Raw genomic sequence first — 14,455 nt, 5'->3', positions numbered from 1 at the left:
TGCATGAGTCTTCAGGAGTTTTTAGTTCAGGTGTATTTAAGGAACAGGACAAAAAAACTGTATTTGGGCTGTTAAACACCAGTGAGATGTGTTCAAGAAAAATCTGACTTGATTCCAAACACTGGCTGACTGGTGCATCTCTACATACAAATACATGATAATGCCCATAAAAAAAAATCACTTTACACCGCCACAGGGGTCATAATCTCAAGGAGTGAGATTGTGAAAACGGAAAAGATGCAAGCTGTGGTCAGCGCAACCATGATCCGCTATTGTTTGTTAAAGCAGCTCTAACTGACCCGCACAGTAACAGTATACTCAAACTTAATCAGAGCAAAATCATAAACGGTTAGTATAACTTTTCATTTACACAAATATAGCTCCATGAAATTATAATAGTTAAACATGTATTAGTTTAACATGCTCTTTGTTCAGTTTCTTGTATTATTATTATTATTATTATTATTATTATTATTATTATTATTAAGTCATAAAAATTAGCTTCAGTGTCTTTCATATTAATCAATCATATAAAATCTTTTTGCACAGATGGAAAGAGAGAAACAATGAATATTTAAAGTTTGTCTGAGGCACAAAAGACAAATTTGGACTTATAAAGCTTATTTATCCATTTTTCTTTTTTGGTCTGCTGATATGCTTTGAAGATTACTTGTTTATAATACCTAAAAAACCTTATCTTCAGAAGTAAAGACTCATCATGCATCTGTTGCAGTCATAGTGCATAGTTTTATGCTAAGTAAATCCTAGGCTGAGTCTGACTCTAAATGAGCTAAAGATGAATCTGTTTAACAAGGTGTCTGCGGTAATAACATGGCCATGGAAATATTAAACTTTAAAGAGGATTTATAATGTTTCTCTCTTTAAATGAAGTATTTCTCAAGCAGCCCTAAAACTTTAGGATTCTCACATTTTAAATTCAGTCTTGCAATATTGACCTCTGATCACAAATCTAAAAGATTTGTTGACTTAAATCTTAAACAGAAAAAGATGAACAACAATCACTGCAGGTTCTAACCTTGATTCAGTTCCCTGTCACGTAAACGTGCAGTAAATATCAACTTGTTTCAGGAATAATACCACTATGGGAACCGACAACATGTCCAGTAAAGTGCTTGTGAATATAGAGGTCTGATTTCTGAGACTAGACATGTCTTTTTAAGACCGGACGACCAAGCTGTGTCCGACAAGGAAAGAGGTTCTGATCGGTTGTGACCGAGCTGACAGACTATAAGCTGATTAGCCATATCCTTCCTCTGTTGATTCTTTAAGAACTGACAGAGGCTGAGTTATGAGTGGTGTACAATAACAACAAGGCACTCCACATTTCTGAGGTGGTAAATGCACTTTTCAAACCTAATGAGATTCACCAGACTATGTTGTGTTCCTTTCCTGACCAAAATGTACTGATTAGAGTGAGTTTTAGTCATTCACACTTATTATGTGATATCATTTGTCTACTGTAGATTATTGATAAGCTAAGAAAATTCAATCAAAAATTAAAAGGGAAAAGTGACTCAGTGACAAACCTATTTTTTTAAACATAGACCAAATTGTCCCTGGGGTATTACCCTTTCTTTGTTCCTTTTACATCTGTGAAGGGAAAAACCTGTAGCTTCACAGGAATGTCAGACATCCTCTAAATCTCCATTGACAGTAGGAATAAAGAAACAAAGTTAAAGCACTGGACATCTGCATGTCTCAGAATTAAAATATTAAGACTGAATAACTAAATTTGTTAAAATTTAGGAATTACCTTATTTCATATATAACTAGACTTGACTTAATTTCCTATTTGAAATTTTGACACATACAAGTACTAGAGCTCTGATACGCATTTTGAATAAATTCTTATTGTATTTATTCTTCCGTCTGCCTTTTTTACTGCTGCTGCTTTCTTTGCTGCAGTGCTCTGTGATTGGTTGAATCCATGTGTCAAGCACTGTCAGTATAAGGAGTCTTATTGGCTGGTAATTCAACCCCACCCCACACCCTACCAACCACAAACCTCCCCAGGGCAAGGCGTAAATGAGCAGGCAGAGGGATGAGTGGCTCAGGTGGAGTTTCGTTACTAAAGAGAGGGGAAGAAGCACTCTTCATCGCTCCAGGTAACACAGCACTAGCATGAGGACAGTGGAGCAACTACAGACACAGATAAATTTCTTGGCACTGATGGTTAAAAATAACATTTAAAAAGCCTTTGAAAATATTAAACTCACACTGAAAATGTTATGAAAATCAAACTTTGAGTACTTGTATAATAAATCCCATGCAAATAAATGACTTGTACAGAATCACTGGTGCCAGAACTGTTGCCATCCTTAGCAAACAATTTAAAGCAAATAAAAAATGAGTATAAATGTGATGTGAAACACAGAAACCCAATTGTTTTGTCCTCTACCCACTAGGCTGGACTAGGACTCATATTTATGTTGTCACCATGCACAGAGAGCAGGACACCGCTGAATATTTTCCTAACCAGTAAAAAGCAGTGTCTTTGAGTCACTGAGCCTTTATAACAACCATGCGACGCTATCTTCATTCCAACTGGTTGTTTGGGAGGCATGCCAAAAAAAATGGCTTTTTTTATCCTACCAGCAACAACAACTCTCCAGACAGAGCATTTTCTGCAACAGACACACCAGGTGGGTTTGGCAAGAAACAAACAATGAATGTGTTGCAAAACACCTCTCTGTGAAGTAATGCTGTGGGCCTTTTGTATTTTCACAGGCCCTGGGAGCCTTATTAGAAGGGATGTAATTCAGCTCTGAAATACTGGAACATTTTAAATAAAACTCTGATGGACTCTTAACAGTAAACTGATACGGGTTGTAATTGGGTCTTACAGCAAGATAATGATCCAAAACATAGGGATGGGGAATGTGAGCTCAAAATGTTATCACAATATTTGTTTTGGCATTATTGAAACTGATCAAATTAATGATATAAAATTTTTCAAAATTCAGTCTTTTTGTAAAAACATCTGGCACTGCATGAAGTCCAGCTCTAAAAATAAAACATAACCTAATCAGAAGGGGAATTCAGTACAAAAGTTACCTTAAATAGCGCAACCATATTACGAAATGGCACACAACAATTGCATTCAATTATATTTTCAAATTTACTATTTACTGATGCTCCATAGAAACAACGGAGGAAAGAATTGTTCCAGCAGCAAAGTAAAAATCAATTTTTTGGCTTTTACAAATTGCATCAATCAGTTTATCATTATCATAATAAATCACAATTCTTGACACGCTATTTATTTCCTCAATAACATTAAACAATACAAAATGTGGCCTTGCATAATGGACGTCACCCAAGGGAAAACCCAGGGGATGAGCTGAAGGGCATAAGAAAGGACCCAGGAATATGGAGGACACAGGATGGGCTTCGTGCATCGCAGGCCGGGTTCCTAAATGTTTGAGTTAAATGTTTAGTAATATCCTCAGCCTGTCACCAAGTCCTGCTGGACACTGACCTTAGAGGACTGGAGCTGCAAACTCATGATCTAGACAGACTGTGCAAAGATGAATGGTCAAGGATCCCTGTCTCTCTCTGTGTGCTTCAACCTTTTGAAATGTCATAGAAGAAGACTCAGTGCTGTCGTCTTTTCAGGAGGAGGTTGTACAAAGTTTTAACAGCAGGGGAACCAATAACTGTCCCACTTGCCATTTGGTTCAAAACAGTTATTTCCTAACTTGTTTTCCCCCTACTTAATAAATACCCAATGACTTGATTTCTCTTAAAATCATCAATTTAAGAATATGTTAAAGCTTTTTAAGCATCTTCAGCAGAGGTTCCAATGTGTTTTTCACATCTGTATATCACCTCTCTTAAGAAGTATTTATTCTGGACAGTGCAATTGAGCAAACACTATATATTGGGGAACTAAAGTAGTTTTACTTTTTAAAAAAAAGACTGCTATAAGCTTCTGATAATTTTAAATCGAGGCATTGCTTTTCTGAAGTCCTAATCAGCACCCCCAAAAGCTTTACATGTGCTCACTTTAGGGTAGCCCATCAAATCTGAAAAGTGTTTGCAAATCTAGCTGACATCACAGACTGACATTACAATCACATACACCAAAACTGGGTCACGTCATTGCTTTGATTCACCTCATGTTGTAGACCACTAATCGAAATAGCTGCATGAACACGCAGACCACAGCAGAGATGCACCAAAAACACACAAACACACACATTTGCCTAATTTAGTACTGAGATGCAACAGCGTTCAGTGTCTCTTGGTCACAGCACATCAAAAATCAGGAGATAGTGATGATAAAAAGGGAGTTTTCCAACAGCGATTCTGCCAATATTGTAGTCTGTCACACAGTAGTAGGTGTGATTTCCACCTGCAGGCCAGACAGGAAAATAAAGCTCTGTGAGGCTTCAACTTACCAGTGGGACTTGGTTGGTGCTCTCCATCCACTGCAAGAGCTCTTTCAGCCACCTAAAAGAAAAGAAAAATAATGAGTGAAGCAGATGTATTTGTCCAAATCGCAAAATGGTGTCTGAAACTGATGCTGTGATCTACTGACTTGTTGTGTTTCCATTTTGTTTTTTTGCCCCGGTGCGCCACATACACCAGTGCTAATATGAAGCCTAATATTCAGATCAGAGCAAGAGTGGCCATTTCGCAGATTGAGGTCAGGATTTGGTACAGAGCGTTATGTAACTCAATATATGGGCCAGAATAATAGCATTACATACGAGACAGCAGTTCAAATGGTAGTCACTGTGGAGAAAGGCAAGCTGAGACAAGCTGCAAGAGCAACTATATTTTTAGGCCATGGCTCAGACAGACATACCCCAGGGAGTTTTTTATTTTAAAAGCATTTAATTGCTCTACTTCACTACTATTTGTAACTCTTCTCTATCCCCCTATATTCCATCTCTGTGTTTTTGCTATTCCCTGATTTTACCATTTCTGCAGACTAATGCTCTCACTTTTGCACTTATACATAAAGATCTCATTCAGGTCTTGTCAGTCTGTCATTACTACGTCTGCTTTTTGTTCTCCTCTATTGCTTGAAAAGGGTGGGATATCCGCATTGGTTGCTATGGCACCAGACAGGTCCTCAATTTCTCAGTGAACTGCTATCTGTGATTGTGTGTCTCTGTGTGCAAGACTCTGAACATGTCTGCATGTGTGTGTGTGTGTGTGTGTGTGTGTGTGTGTGTGTGTTTGTTCTTGTACTTGTTGCTGAGTGAGAACCATTTTTCGTATTTTCATCGCAAAGTGAGGACATTTTGACAAAGTGAGGACATTTTCCTGGTCCTCACTTTTTCAAATTCCGTTCTTGGGAAAGGAGTTAGGTTTAGGACTAGGGTATGAATTGAGTTATTGTTAGGGTTAGGGTTAGGTATTAACTGGTTAGGGTTAGTGTTAGGGTCAGGGTTAGGCACTAAAAATCAAGGAAAATGAATGGAAGTCAATGGAAGTAACCGAAAAGTCCTCATAAAGATAGTAAAACACGGATGTGTGTGTGTGTGTGTGTGTGTGTGTGTGTGTGTGTGTGTGTGTGTGTGTGTGTGTGTGTGTGTGTGTGCAACCATCTGTCCACATGTGGACACAGGCACTGCATACATGCATGCATACAGTTAATGTGTGGAAATGCTAAACTATATGCCAAGCTCTTCACTAATGTGACCTGCTGGATGTCACATCTGGTGAACATCTGTTTAAAGTAGCGGTATATATTTCAGTGCCTCAGTCTGTGAGTGTGTGTGTGCAAGACTTCACAACGCCCTATATTAGGAGGGAATTTTACGATTTGCACAAAAGGATAAACCTGTCATAGAATAAGCCAGCTACTGGACGGATAAGAACTTGCAAGATAATTATTAAAAAAGTAAAAAGTTACTTAATTATTTTTCTGTGTCTGCTTCATATCATTCAGGGGTGGGAACCTGTCTCAGATTTCAATGGGCAAGTGGGGTGGGAGAGTTACACTGAGATTCAGTAGTTAGTTCACTAGTCCATCACACAGACACACTAACACAGAGCTACATTAGACAAACAATGCACAAACATGCCCATTTCTATGGGCAATTTGCAGTACAATCAACTTTTAACCTACAGTGAATGTTTTCTGACTGCTGAAGTGAGCCAAAGTTGCTGGTTTCTATACCCACTTATCCTTAGAAGATAGCCGGGAGACTATCTCCAGCAGGTAATAGGAGAGAAAATACAAAACACTTAATAAATTGACTGATTTCCAGAATAGTTTATGTTTTCATATTCCATTTTTGCTATCTGGTTTGCAATAATTCTTTGTTTCCTCTTTGATCATTTTATTTTTCTTGTCTAATTTAATCTTATAGCTAACTATCCACTTTCCCTGGAGTCCTCTTTTTCCTGATTTTGTGCACCAGCAGATGGCAGTGTCTTCATGGCACTTGCTTTTTTCCAAACAACATACAATCAGTGGTTTTTAAAACAATGCAAATATCTAATCAATAAGAAAAAGAATTGAAAACTTTACAGTTCTTTATTAAGCTTTTTTTTTTTACATTTCTTCTTCACAAAACATTTTTTTACTTTAAATCTCAGAGTAAATACAGACTAAAATAGAAAAGGCTGTTAAAACAAAACACAGAATAGAGACTTTTTTTATATCTTAGAAATAATTTGAATTAAGTAATATCACAATGAGTGCCAAGGAGGACTTAATATTTATAAAGTACAATAAACCTACTTGCCATAAAACATCTGAACTAAAGTAGCCTGAAACTGAAGGAACTCCCAAGAACTTGCTGTTCTGAGAGCTGATTAAAGGTGGTATAAAAGAAACGTGAGGAGCATGGTCCGTGTGTCTCTGTTCATGTATGCGTATGTGACGGGCCTTTAGTGTAAAGTGAACAGGGTGTGTTTTTTCCACTGTGCGGGGCCTCAGGCTGGGGTAGGGTGAGGCGGAGCTCTGGGGAGGCGCAGCGTGGGGCGGGCTGTTCCAGCTGAAATCGGTGCACTGTAACCACGCTCAGGGCGGGAGGTCACAGAGTCCAGCATTCCTCCAGAGCTCTGTCTGTTTACATGACTGCTGCTGCGCCTGGGGGAGGTGGCAGCCAGTGGCGCCGGAATAGGGAAGGGGCCAGGGGGCCATTGGCCCCCCCCACTTTACGGCCCTGGCCGGCCATGGTCTGGTCCCAAAAATTCACGTGGGCTTGACCCGATTGTGCTGAGAGGCTGTGACAGATCTCTCTTTCTCTCCCTCTCTGGCGCTCTCGCTGTCTAGAGACAGACAGAGTCACAAACAAAACGTTTGTGCCTCTTGAAACCTGACAGCATCCGCAAAAACACGCGCAGCATGTTATACTTTCATGTGCAATGAAATCGGAAGCGCAAAAAACACCCCTGCCTCAATGAACGTGCAATACTGGACGTTTCAGCGCAAAGTTGTCAAATTCTGGAAGAGTTGTTGCCAATATGTTTCTATAACACCTGTAGTGTTAGTATCTCACTAAAACTGCAAATAGCTGCGTTCATTATTAGTCTGTCATCCATGCGTGATCCAAAAGCAGCTGTCATTTGTATGGAGGTAAATTTGTCTCAATATTATTCAATCGAACAAAAAAATAATCTCAATCAAAAAAAAAAAACAATCTCAATCAAAAAAATAAATTGTGGTCAAAACTTTTGGAATATACAATCAAAAAAAACTAATCTCAATCAAAACATATTAAGTTGTGATCAAAACTTTCAGAGTTGTAACGATTTATTTTTTTTAAATGGAATATTTTATTTTGTGGAGAAATAAAAATTGTTTGAAAAAACTTTTTATGATTAAAACGACTCATTTTTTCTCACGAAAAGAAAAAAGTTATTTGCAAAACATAAACTTTTATTTGCGCATGTAAAACATCTTTGGTTACGACTCACTCTTTTGGTTTTGACGCTCTCTGTTTTTGGTTGAAGTCAAAGAATTTTGCGTTCTGGAAACATGAACATCCTGGGCGGGGCCTAAAGACAAACGCTGTAAGACGTTTCCCTATTGGTTAGCGCTGACTAAAGCGGCCACTCGAACTGCAGGGCTTGCAGCGTCGCTTCAGTGAGGAGACATCAACTGTACAGAAGAAAACTGCGGTCAAGTGAGGCAGTCAGAAATACGCTGTCCTGCCAGCCGACACTAGTTCTCTCTTAAAGATTAGCGTCGCGCATACAAGACGCATTACGGTAATGGAGCAGAAAGGACTCGATCCTGGCAACAGTTGAGAAAATAAGAGGAAAACAGAAAAGTAGCCTACAGAACATTTATATTAATTAAATTTTTACAACCTTCACATTCATGTTTTATGTAAAAGAATAAATATTTAATATTTGACTGTACAGTTTTGGAGAAATACACAACTCAATGTACCTCAAAATGCTCAACCATTATATGCATTTGTCCCACTTTCAGGAATTTATTTCTCCAAAACCATGAGAATCACACAATCTCTTCAGATTATATTAGAGGGTCATCTACGCTATAACCAGAATTAGTATTTCATAATTTCACTGAGAAATACACAACTACCCCAACAAAGTACCACAAACGCTTCTTTTTGGTGAGGTCGATGAGGTCCTGTGGGAAGTGGTCTGGACAACTTAAAGTGCAAGAGTATCCAGATCTCCTCTGACCTCTCCTGGACCGGAAACGCCCCTCGCCTGTTGAAGAAGGTACAACAACAGCTCTTCTTCATCAGGAAATAAAAACAGACTGTTCTCTCTCCTCAGCTGCTTACAGATGTCTACAGGGTCACGGTGGAAAGAACTCTGTGTCTCAGCATGACAGTGTGGTGAGGGAACTGCACAGGAGAGGAAGGAAGTATCACAGGTTGTGAGGACAACACACAGGATTATGGGATGCTGTCTGCCCGACATGGATTCTGTTTTATACTACACTTGGGGTAGTTGTGTATTTCTCCAAACATTTACAGTAAAATTATGAAATATTAATTCTGGTTATAATATAGATGACCCTGCACGACGCTAATCTTTAAGAGAGAACTAGTGTCGGTTGGCATGACCGCAGTTTTCTTCTGTACAGTTGATGTCTCGTCACTGAAGCGACGCTGCAAGCCCTGCAGTTTGAGCGGCCGCTTTAGTCAGCGCTAACCAATAGGGAAACGTCTTACAGCGTTTGTCTTTAGGCCCCGCCCAGGATGTCCATGTTTCCAGCACTCAAAATTCTTTGAGTTCAACCAAAAACCGAGAGCGTCAAAACCAAAAGAGCAAGAGTCGTAACCAAAGATTTTTAACATGCGCAAATAAAAGTTTGTTTTGCAAATAACTTTTTTCTCTTTGTGAGAAAAAATGAGTCATTTTAATCAAAAAAAGTTTTTTTCAAACAATTTTATTTTCTCCCCAAAATAAAATATTCCATTTTAAAAAAATAAATCGTTACAACTCTGAAAGTTTTGATCACAACTTAATATTTTTTGATTGAGATTAGTTTTTTTTTATTGAATATTCCAAAAGTTTTGACCACAATTTATTTTTTTGATTGAGATTAGTTTTTTGTTTGATTGAATAATATTGACACAAATTTACCTCCACACATTGCAACAGCACCACGCAGTGCGCACGATGGCAGGTCGCTATGTGGAGATGAAAAGAACAGCAACGACCTTCTCTGTTCGTGTGAACATCTTTGAAATAATAGAATAAAAAATAATCCGGACCTCTCGCAGCCTGTCAGGGTCATTGTTTCGTTTTTTGAATGCAACGTCAGTCAGGAACGGCCGTCACATAATCTCTCCAGACACCAGGACGCACGAAACCGCTTTTAATAAATGAAGAACTTCTATTTTACTTTTTCATTTATTAAAAACAATTGGTTAATATAAAAATAAGGAAAAAACGGTTGTTTTGTCAGCAGAAGTTATGCAAAAACTGTTCAAGAACATAACGACAAAACGGAAGACAATGTTTTATTTTATTTTTTAATTGTCTTTATTTTAACAAGAAAATATTACATCTGACAAATCAGATTAGCAATGAAAACACCCCTGTTTATCATTATTCTACCGGTTCGTGTATCAATGAAGGCCTAATGATTGTTCTTAATAAATTGTTGTTGGGATTATTTGTGATATAATAATAGCCTGTAACATGAACATATTTGGTATTTCCCGGGCTATATTAGATCTCAGTTCAGTGACGTGCGGTGAGGTCCATGACTGGTGGAGTCGGATGTACAAATAACCCAATATAGAAAATGATAAAAGCTAATTATGCTTTAATTAATTATATACTGTTCAACAATACGACAGTAAGAAAAACTAAATATTTAATATAAGGTCAAATTTGATTATCTAAAATTATTTTTTTATTTTCCGCTGATCCTGCGGCTCCATGGGTTGCAGGAGGAACTGTGACCCGATCCAGAGGCTGCGGGTTCAGGCGAACTGGAGCAAAACCACAGAGGCACCCTGCGCAAATGAACATGGAGGATAAATCAGGGCGGAGGCTGACATGACAAACCTGCTGCTGTGGACAGTGACGATACAGCTTAACAAACTGTAACAGTCCAGAAAACCAGGAGCAAAACATAACAGAGGGGGAAAAAAATCAGCAGCTGGATCATAATGACGCCGCACAACAACCTCCTGAGCAGAGGGCATCTGTTCGCTACACGGGAAATCGCGCAGTGCCAGGCCAGCTGTGGTTCTCACTGAGTCCACAGGAGGATCCGCAGTTAGGAGTGGACGACCTACTTTGGAGCTAAATTGGGGCCATAAAGTTTGTTCAAACGAAAAAAATTTGAACCTGAAAAATAAAAGTTTGTTCAAAAGAAAAACATTTGAACCTGAAAAATTATTTTGAACCTGCCCAAAAAAAATGTGAAAACAGAAAAAAACAAAAACAAAAAACAGATGTGAAACTGGAAAAAAAAAGTTCAAAACTACTTTTCAGATTCAAGTTTTTTTTTTTGAACCTGCAGATGTTTTTTTTTTGGCTTCAAACGTTTGGCCCTATTTTGGCGTGGGGGGCGGGGCCTCAGATCACGGGGTGCTGAATCATGACTGACAGCTCAACACAGCGGCTGGACAAAATATTCCCAGCTGTTGCATTCAGGGACCGTGGGAACTGGAATTATCTGTAATGCATCATCGATATTCTATATATATGTGATTGGTTTTGAAAGATAACATGCTTCATCGATAGAAGCAGCTTACATGAATACACGACGTGCATCTTAGAGGAGAAAATATGATCTTGACATATTTACACAGCATTTTAAGTCCGTGTTGGAGATTTTCCATGCTCTAAACATAAAGCAAAAGAACCACCAGACTAAGCGGCGGTAATGAAACCAGATGCAAAACGAGCCAGTATCTTCCAAATATCCTTGCATAATTAAGCCTGGACTTGTTTTCGCATGGACTGCACTCGGGTTTCGGTTTCTGGTGCATTTTTGATTAAAACGTGTTTGGTCTTCATTTAGTGAAGTGACTCACAGCCAGGGGCAAACTGGCATACGGGGCAACCAAGGAAATCCCCGGTGGACCGTTCACTTCACCCCGTGAACCACCTGCCCACCAGCTGAACCACCGGCCCACGGCTGCACAGACGCAGGGCGAGCGCGACACCAAGTATGCAAGAGGCGACAGTTTCTGGGACGCTGATATTTTTCTGGACCATTGTGCCCTAAACTATGCCATATCAACCTGTTAAGAATAACCTTTATTTATATGACTCCTAGCAGTTTTTCCCACTTATACCATAATGATATAAAGCATAAGTTCTAATGTTTCCTTTTTGTTAGAAAAGAATGCTCATCGACACACATTACAAGGATAAATGGCCCAAGGTGTTTTTGAATGAGCTGTGGCTGGGACACTGTTTTGATGGTGGAGCAGGTTGTAACTGGTTTGATTAGAATGCAGCAGCACACTTAGAGTAAGGATGGACACCAGCTACTACAAAACGTACCAGGTGACACACCAGTCTACTGATAAACACTGAGGGAGTGCACATCCATTGCATTGGAGTGCCAGATATAAACTACATGTGACCTTCTTTCGGGGCTCTTCGTCATCCTTTTACAGACTGCGACGGTCCGACACGAGAGCCTCAGCGCCGATCCCTGTAATCATTCCTCTGCCTAATTTATATTAAAGGAGCTGAAAGTTAGAAATTGTTTGAGAGTTGTTCCTTGAGAGTCAGTGTTAGATAGAGTGTGATTGCTTTTGGGAACCAAGGACCGGAGGAGCTCCAAGAGGTCTGACCGCCAACAGGGTGCGGTAGCTCGGACAAACCTCTCCTCTGCTCCAGTCAGGAAGATCAGCTCTGCTGTGCGCTGGCGAACAGCTGATCTGTAACACATGAACATGCGCTGCAGGGTGGCCAGCTGAGCTGACAATGAAGAGCAGAGATCAGAAAAAAAGCACAGGCTACTAAAACAAACAGTGGAACTTATAAAAAACTATATATATATATATATATACAATACAGACCAAAGGTTTAAAAACACCTTCTCATTCAAAGAGTTTTCTTTATTTTCATGACTATGAATATTGTAGCTTCACACTGAAGGCATCAAAACTATGAATTAACACATGTGGAATTATATACTGAACAAAAAAGTGTAAAACAACTGAAAATATGTCTTATATTCTAGGTTCTTCAAAGTAGCCACCTTTTGCTTTGATTACTGCTCCGCATACTCTTGGCATTCTGTTGATGAGCTTCAAGAGGTAGTCACCTGAAATGGTTTCCACTTCACAGGTGTGCCCTGTCAGGTTTAATAAGTGGAATTTCAAGCCTTATAAATGGCAGTTGTGTTGTGCAGGAGGTGGATACAGTACACAGTTGAAGGTCAGTCAGTCCGAACAATTGGGAAAACTTTGAAAGTGTCCCCAAGTGCAGTTGCAAAAAGCATCAAGCGCTACAAAGAAACTGGCTCACATGAGGACCGCCCCAGGAAAGGAAGACCAAGAGTCACCTCTGCTGCGGACGATAAGTTAATCCGAGTCACCAGCCTCAGAAATCGCAGGTTAACAGCAGCTCAGATTAGAGAACAGGTCAATGCCACACAGAGTTCTAGCAGCAGACACATCTCTAGAACAACTGTTAAGAGGAGACTGTGTGAATCAGGCCTTCATGGTAAAATAGCTGCTAGGAAACCACTGCTAAAGTGCTAAAGAACACAAGGAATGGACATTAGACCAGTGGAAATCTGTGCTTTGGTCTAATGAGTCCAAGTTTGAGATCTTTGGTTCCAACCACCGTGTCTTTGTGCGGTGCAGAAGAGGTGAACGGATGGACTCTACATGGCTGGTTCCCACCGTGAACCATGGAGGAGGAAGTGTGATGGTGTGGGGGTGCTTTGTTGGTGACACTTTTGGGGATTTATTCAAAATTGAAGGCATGCTGAACCAGCATGGCTACCACAGCATCTTGCAGCTGCATGCTATTCCATCCGGTTTGCGTTTAGTTGGACCATCATTTCTTTTTCAACAGGACAATGACCCCAAACACACCTCCAGGCTGTGTAAGGGCTATTTGACCAAGAAGGAGAGTGATGGGGTGCTGCGCCAGATGACCTGGCCTCCACAGTCACTGGACCTGAACCCAATTGAGATGGTTTGGGGTTTGGGTTTAATTCATAGTTTTGATGTCTTCAGTGTGAAGCTACAATATTCATAGTCATGAAAATAAAGAAAAGTCTTTGAATGAGAAGGTGTGTCCAAATCTTTGGTCTCTACTGTATATATACAGGGGTTGGACAATGAAACTGAAACACCCGGTTTTAGACCACAATAATTTATTAGTATGGTGTAGGGCCTCCTTTTGCGGCCAATACAGCGTCAATTTGTCTTGGGAATGACATATACAAGTCCTGCACAGTGGTCAGAGGGATTTTAAGCCATTCTTCTTGCAGGATAGTGGCCAGGTCACTACGTGATACTGGTGGAGGAAATGTGACTGAGGCTTCATAAAATCCAATCGGATCTGGAAGACCAGATTGCATGCAGCTTATCCGTGTAACATCTTGTAACATGAAGTATTACAAAAGTTCTTATGCAGGTTTGCTGACCAAATAGACAAACATCATACGACACTGCCTGAATTTGATCTGTTCTTTTTTTAAGAGTTTCGACATAGCTTGAAACCCCGTTGTGGATATAAACATTAATAAAGGTGAGAAGACACAGCTTCAGCTTGCTATTGGCTTGCCAATTTCACTTAGTGAGCTGACATACACACAGTGAGGCTTTCGGTAGGGTGATAAAATAGGTATAATGCATATAGAGTTATAGAAATAAACCTTTAATATAAAGTGTGATACAGGAGGCCCAATGTAATGAAATAGTAACATATTAGGTTGCAGTATTGTACGTAGAACCATACAATGACAGTTCAAACCTATAAAGAAGGATACGAAGAGGGAGATGTTTTCTTCTACCAGAGCAACAGATCGGGTGCAGATTTTGACAAGCAGACT

General features: G+C 39.6%; 1 long non-coding RNA gene across 1 annotated transcript in view; it reads right to left on the bottom strand.

Moving 5' to 3' along the window:
• LOC124876083 overlaps positions 1–14,455 on the bottom strand; it is a 95,952-nt gene that overhangs the window by 62,546 nt on the left and 18,951 nt on the right. The window contains exon 2 of the long non-coding RNA XR_007040204.1: positions 4,422–4,473. This is a non-coding gene — a long non-coding RNA (uncharacterized LOC124876083). The remainder of the gene's footprint in view (positions 1–4,421; positions 4,474–14,455) is intronic.

Source organism: Girardinichthys multiradiatus, chromosome 11 (genome assembly GCF_021462225.1).
Source record: "Girardinichthys multiradiatus isolate DD_20200921_A chromosome 11, DD_fGirMul_XY1, whole genome shotgun sequence".
Taxonomy (NCBI): domain Eukaryota; kingdom Metazoa; phylum Chordata; class Actinopteri; order Cyprinodontiformes; family Goodeidae; genus Girardinichthys; species Girardinichthys multiradiatus.
Note: the sequence above shows the minus strand (reverse complement) of the source record. Positions and strands in the feature narration are given on the sequence as shown.